The sequence below is a fragment of the Panthera leo genome, chromosome B4 (genome assembly GCF_018350215.1).
Source record: "Panthera leo isolate Ple1 chromosome B4, P.leo_Ple1_pat1.1, whole genome shotgun sequence".
Lineage (NCBI taxonomy): Eukaryota > Metazoa > Chordata > Mammalia > Carnivora > Felidae > Panthera > Panthera leo.
The window spans coordinates 38,938,948-38,946,381 of record NC_056685.1 but is presented as its reverse complement, the minus strand read 5'-3'; positions in this window follow the sequence as shown (position 1 = coordinate 38,946,381).

The window sequence follows — 7,434 nt, the reverse complement described above, 5'->3', positions numbered from 1 at the left end:
ACCTGAATGGCTAAGTCAGTTAAACATCCAATTCTTTATCTCAACTCAGGTCTTGATCTCAGGTTGTGAGTTTGAGCCCCATGTGGGCATGGAGACTAGTTAAAACAAAAAAAAAAAAAATTTTCTTGTGATGAGATCTTTTATGGAACACCTTTTTGAATGTTATTTGCCATCATCTTTGGTGATATGTATGTTCAGGTTTTATGCCCATTTTTAAAATTGTTTATTTTTTTATTAAAGAGTTTTAAGAGCTCTTTGTATATTTTGCACAACAGTTCTTTATCAGATGTGTCTTTGGCAAATATTTTCTCCCAGTTTGTCACTTGTCCTTGTCTTTCTCAGAGCAGAAGTTTTCATTTTAATGAAGTACAGCTTATCAATTATTTCTTTTATGGATCGTGCCTCTGGTGCTGTATCTAAAAAGTCATTGCATACCCAAGGTCATCTAAATTTTCTCCTATGTTGTCTTCTAGGAATTGTATAGTTTTGCAGAGGAAATAATTTTTTTTTAATTTTTGAGTATAAAAGACACACAATGCTCCATTAGTTTCAGTGTACAACATAATGATTCAACTTCTCTATACATTATGCTGTGGTCACTACAAGCATAGCCACCATATGTCACTATACACCATTATAATATCCCTGACTATATTCCCTATGCTGTGCCTTTTAATTCCATGACGTATTTATTCCATGCCTGGAAGTCTGTATCTCCCACTCCCCTTCACCCATTTTGCCCATCCCTCTACCCACCTCCTTCCTAGAAACCATCACTTTATTCTCTGTATTTATAGGTCTTATTTTGCTTTTTGTTTATTTCATTTTTTTTCAGACTCCATATATGAGTGAAATCATATTATCATATGATTTGTCAGTCTGACTTATTTCACTTTAGACCCATCCACATTGTCACAAATGGCATAATCTCATTTTTAAGGCTGTGTAATATATATATATATATATATATATATATATATATATATGTGTGTGTGTGTGTACATATATATATGTGTGTGTGTGTGTGTGTGTGTGTGTGTGTATACCACATCTTCCTTGTCCATTTGTCTATTGATGGACATTTAAGTTGCTTCAGGCAACAATTTTCAAATTGAAAATGTAGCCCCTGATTTCCCATTTTTCCGATTGGACAAGACAGTTACACATTAACCATATAAGTCTTCCTAAAGCTGAAAGCCTTATGATTGGAGCAAATGAGGATTGATGATGATATTCCTTCAAAATTTTTCTCTTTGTTACCTGATAAACACATCATTTTCCTTTTGAGTTTCTTAACTAATTAGCCAGGAACAGCACCCTACGTCCATTCCTATTATTGTCTTTCTGAACTTTAAAAATATCCACATTCTCTATTTTCATTTCCTATTCCTTGTACTATCCTTATGACACATAGTCTAGTCTCCAATCCTACTCCTTTGAAACAGCTCTTTGCAAAATCATGAATGAAAAGTGGCAAATTCTCGTCTCTTAGCTTATGTCTCCTTTCTGCAGCATTGGACATGTCCTCTTTCTGGAAATCTTGCTTCCTTTGGCCTCCTTAAGACCCCACTCTCCAATTTTTCTTTCCCTATTCTTAATAATTAGCACACTCTGATCTTGACAGGGAACTTAAGACTTCCTCTTCACTCAACCCTTGGGAATGGAATCTTGGATATAAGTCAATAACAAAATGGACTTCCTTGAGATATCACCTTACACCTGTCAGAATGGTTAGAATCAAAAAGACAAGAAATAACAATATTGGTGAAGATGTGGAGAAAAAGAAACATACTCATACACTGTTGGTGGAGATATAAATTGGTGCAGCTACTGTGGAAAACAGTAAGAAGTTTCCTCAAACAATTAAAAATAAAAATAATCATATGATCCAGTAATTCTACTGTTGAGTATTTACTGCACCAAAGTGAAAACACTAATTTGTAGGGTGCCTGAGTGCCTCAGTCAGCTGAGTGTCCAACTTCGGCTCAGGTTATAATCTCATGGTTCATGGGTCCAAGCCCTGCATCAGGCTCTATGCTGACAGCTGAGAGCCTGGAGCCTTCTTCAGATTCTGTGTCTCCCTCCCTCTCTGCCCCTCCCCTGCTTGTGCTCTGTCTCTCTATCATAAATAAATAAACATTTAAAAAAACACTAATTTGAAAAGATATGTGCATCCCTATGCTTATTACAGCATTATTTATAATAGCCAAGATATGGAAGCAACCCAAGTGTCCATCCATAGATGAATGAATAAAGAAGATATCACACACACACACACACACACACACACATACACACACACACACACACACACACAGTGTGTGTATACACAATGGAATACTACTCAGCCATAAAAAAGAATGAGATCTTGCCATTTGCAACAATATGGATGGACCTAGAGGTTACTATGCTACGTGAAATAAATCATAGAAAGACAAATATCAGGTGATTTCACTTATATGTGGAATCTAAAAGACAAAGCAAACAAAAGCAACTTTTCAATACAGAGAACAAACTGGTCATTACTAGATAGGAGGTGGATGGGGGAATGGGTGAAATAGATAAAGGGGATTAAAAGGTACAAACTTTCAGTTATAAAATGAATAGGTCACATGGTGACTACACTTATCATAGTGAGCACTGAGTAATATATGGAATTATTGAATCAATATATTGTACACCTGAAACTAATATAACATTACATGTTAATTATATTTCAAGTACATACATACGTATATACATACCAAAACAAATGGATTCCTTCCTTTGAGGGAGTCCTGAGAGTACACTGAGTTCCTGAGAGTAGCCCCTGGAACTTTTTAGTAGGGGGATTAAATAAACTACACATGGAAGCAGTAGAGGATAAATCAAACCATACCCACTGCTCAGCCACTAAGATCCCTTTTTTTCCTTCCTTTCTCTCTTGGCTCCTTAGAAACCTAGCAATATTCAGGGTAGGGCTGGAGGGAGAAGAGACTAGATCAGCTCTGCTCCAGCCTTTTGGAAAGCAGCCATTAATTCTTCCCTTTATTGTAATACTTTTGTCTCCTCCTTTGGGAATTGGAGAGGTAAGTCCCCAAGGATCAAGAGCAGGATGGAGGCTTAGAGGAAAGAGGCCAAGAAAAAGCTGCCTTGTCTGTGTTTGTTCAAAATCTCAAGTTAAAGTTAGTGATGCCCTCAGGACTTATGTACTACCTGGGGAAGCTCACAAAAGTTCTGCCTCAGAATGAAGACAGTGCATTCACATGTTGCATTTTCTGTACATCCTCTGTTCAGAGTCCACTATAACCAAAGCTAGTTTACCCAGGAATTGGGTACTCAGGCTTCTCAGCTAAAACCCTGTGAGTAACATTTCTTGATCTCCTTTGTGGGCTCCTCTTCCTCCACTCTCTTCTCAGTTGTTGATATTCCCCAGATACCCAGGGCCCTCCTTTGTTAGCCCATGTGTTCTCTGGGGATGATCCATCCCTAATATTGTTTCACCTATCACTGTATCAGAACAACTCCCACTTCTCTACTACCACATCTGATCTCTCTCCCTAGAGCCATACATCTCCTGATGTATCCAAACCCAAGACCACACTCATCATCTCTCCTACCAAGACTTTGTAGTGTTTTCTTAGTCTGGTGATGATGCCATCAGCCCCTGGAGGCACTCAACTCAGAAAACCTGGGATGATCCTTGGCTCCTTCATTTCTCTGACCCCCAAGTACAATCATTTATTTCTTTCAGTTCTTCTTTCTACATTTTTCATAACCTTATTTTGTCTAGCCCCAAATGGCCTCTGCCTTAGTTCAGCCTGTTATCATTTCTCATCTAGAATATTCTGAAAATTTTCTGACTCCCTACATGTTGAGTTGTTTCCCTCAAATCTATTCATCACACTGCTACCAGAGTGATCATCATGAAACACAGGTTTGACTATGCTGATTCCCTTCCCAAAATTGCCAGAGTGTCACCATAGGCTGAAGTTACGCTCAGAATGCTTTAATGTGTCACAAAAGTCCATTTGTAATCCAACTGTGCCCTCCTTTCGCCTTATTTATCAATACTTCACACCTTCTTTTATGTTGTGGTCATTGCAATTCTCATAGCTCCCAAGGATGTTGTGTTCTTTTATCACTCTGTCCTTTCAATGTGATCTCCCCTTTAAAAATAATCTCCTTTGGGGGCACCTGGATGGTTCAGTCGGCTGAGAGTCCAACTTCAGCTCAGGTCATGATCTCACAGTTTGTGGGTTCGAGCGCCACGTCGGTTCAGAGCCTGGAGCCTGCTTCAGATTCTGTGTCTCCCTCTCTCTCTGCCTCTCTCTCTCTCTCTCTCTCTCTCTCAAAAATAAAGACATTAAAAATTTTTTTTAATAAAATAAAATAATCTCCTTTCTATCACACCTTGCCCACATGGCTAATTCTTACTCCTTTAAAACTCTGCTCAGCTGTCGCCCCTTCTGTGAAGCCCAACTTGACTTCCCCTGGCCAGTTTTGAGGATCTTCCTCTTGGCTCCCAGAGATCTTTGAACACACTTCTTTCATGACACAAATCACAGTAGCTTTCTCTCTAGCAGGTGACTGTCTTCACTATACTGTGGGCTTCTTAAAGGCAAGGATAATATCTCTTCACCCATTTATCTCTGAATCTAGCACAATGTCTATATAAGGCATTTACTATATATTCATTGAATAATTGGATAAATATACAGTTCATCTCACCTTGACATATCTTTATGGGGTAGGAACAGAAATATAACATGCACACACTTATCAGAGGCTGTTGGGTACTTTGAGGAAATACAAGGAATTAAAGGGAATGTTGAGAACCAACTGTGGGTCAAGTACTTCACGTATGAGGTCGATAGTATATCCCAATTTTACAGACATGTTAACTAAGCACAGAGAGTCCAAGTTACTTGTCCAATATGGCAGCCAGTAACAGGGCAGGCAAAGATTGAATACCTCCTGTCTATAAGACATAAAGTCAGAGCTCTCATGCCACATGGCCCATCAGAAGAACCCCAGTAATACCGCCTTGCCTTCAGGATTCGCCACTGTAATACTAAGAAGACTGAAGAACTGGGTACAACTCATTGGCTGACAATGAGACCTTGAGTCAGTCAATTGTCTTTTTCAGGTCTCAAGTTTCTCATCTATAAAATGAAGGTAATAACCCGTCTCTCCTCCCTCACAAAGCTGAGAGAGCTGAGATGAAGTTAAAGTGAGGTCATATGGCCTTGTTTGAAAGACACCAAGGGAGTGAGCGTTACCTCGATGGTTGCCATAAAGTCATAATGAATGAATTCCTCAAAAATATGAAAACAAGCCCAAAGGAAAAGGCTATGTCCTAACCAATGCCTCTCTTCAGGGAGCGTTGCAGTGCTGTGTGGAAGGAAGCCCTTGAGTGTGGACAAGGCTGGTGGGGATGGCTTCCTCCATGAGGTGAGTCGCCCCCGTTCTGAAGGAGGGGAGTCCCATGTTTTGAAAGACAGAAGGGAAAAGGAAGGGAGAGACTATGGCACAGCTAAGGCAAACCTCAGCCCCAGGAACATGGTAATGTAAAAGGGAGTTGAGTAGAACAAATCTGTCTTCCTGGAGTGGGAAATCTGAAATAACTGGAGACAAAGAGTAATCTGCGTGGAACCACACAGCCTCTCGCTGCTTCCGATGCCATTTCACACCCTTTGCGCATCTGTCCCAACCTTGGGAAGGAGACTGGGCAGGAGCCATTATTCCCACTGACAAGTAGGGGACTGGAGGATGTGGGGAATGAGTGTCCAAGCTTAGCTGGTCAGGTCACAATGCTAGCAATGGGCTGCGGCTGGGATTTGAACCCAGGTTTTTTGTTTGTTTGTTTGATTTCTGTTTGCATCCCAAGGTCATTGTCAAGCTGAGGAGGAATTGGTTCCTTCATTCAGTAAAAACTTCTTAAACACCTAAAATATACCAGGCATCAGAAATAGCTCAGAAATAACAGTAACTCCGAAAGTCCCCCGTAGGGAATTCTGATAGCAAGTGAGAGCCACGTAGGAAATACCTGATGCTGTGGCAGGAGGTTGGGGTTTGGAAAAGAAATAATGACAGTAAACATTTACCATATTGCCAAGCAGGGCTACGTGACCACTTGACATGAGATTATTGTATGTGTCATATGATTAAATCCTGTCAGTGACCTGAGGCAGGTACAATGATTATCTCCTCTTTCCATATGAGGACACAGAGGCCCCACAAAGTGCAGGAACAACAAAAACGGCAGGCCCGGTGTGGGGCATAGCTGGGCTCCTGACCCCGCCATCTAACCCAGGGCTTGCATTAGCTCCACACCTCCGCTGTCGACAGGGGACGGGCTGTGGTGGCCAGAGAACAGAGAGCAAGGGCTGGAGGTGTGAGGCTGAGCTCTCGCTCACTCTCCCCTACACACCCAGCTCCTCCCAATCAGGCAGCCAGAGCATCCTGTCTGCCCCCCACCCCCACATCTCAGCAACCATGACCTCCAGCAGGCTGAGGGGATGCCTGCCTCCGGAAGCCCCAACATCCTGCGTTCTGCTGAACCCACAACGTGTCAGGCCACTCGTCCCAGCTGCAGCACACAGACTGGCCTGACAGGCTGGGGCTGAATTACAGCCCCTCGGCTAGAAATAGCCCTCTGAGAAGTGCGTGGTGGCTACGTGTCCACAGGGAGGGAAGGAGGCAGGGCAGGGGAGCCAAGGAGTCCCAGGATCCTGAGATAACACAGGTCCGGATGTGCAAAGTCCCAAACACGGTGGGCTGGCCTGGGTCACAGGCTCAAAAGAGGTGAGTGGGAACCAGGATGTCTGCTCCCCGACGTGGGCTGCGTGACAAGCCCCAGGCATCCTGCGAGGGTGGGCTGGGTTCCGCCAGGCAGCCTTTGAGCACCAATCAAATCAGTCAGACTCTGTGTGTCTATGTGTGTGTGTGTGTGTGCATGTGGGTGCATGCAACAAATGTGCACACATGCACACACGGACACACACACACGCACAGCTCCTCTGCAGCCAAAGTTTCTATTGTCCCTTCCCTGGACAGAATCCTCGCTTTAGAAGCATCACTGTCTTCTCTCTGGTTTTGATCAAAGGTACAAAGTGGGATGACAGAAGACAGCTACCTGGCAAAGCCCTGCAGGCAAAGTAACCAGGGGCTCTAGACATTGTCCCTTCTTCCCTCATCTAGAAAAGAACAACTGTCTTCTGGTTGAATCCCTTTATTCAACGAGGAACAGAAATGAGGTCCCTAACAGTTAAGATGAGCTTGCCAGAGGCACACTTCCCTGACGCCTGCCTCCAAGGTCCGCTCTTCCCACCACATGACATGAGTCAGTAAGTATAACACCAGGGCTGGAGACAAAATAGTTGTGCAAGGAATGATTCCAAAGCCTTCACTGTTAACACTAAGAAGAATTAATGTCCCTGAGCTGGAGGAAAG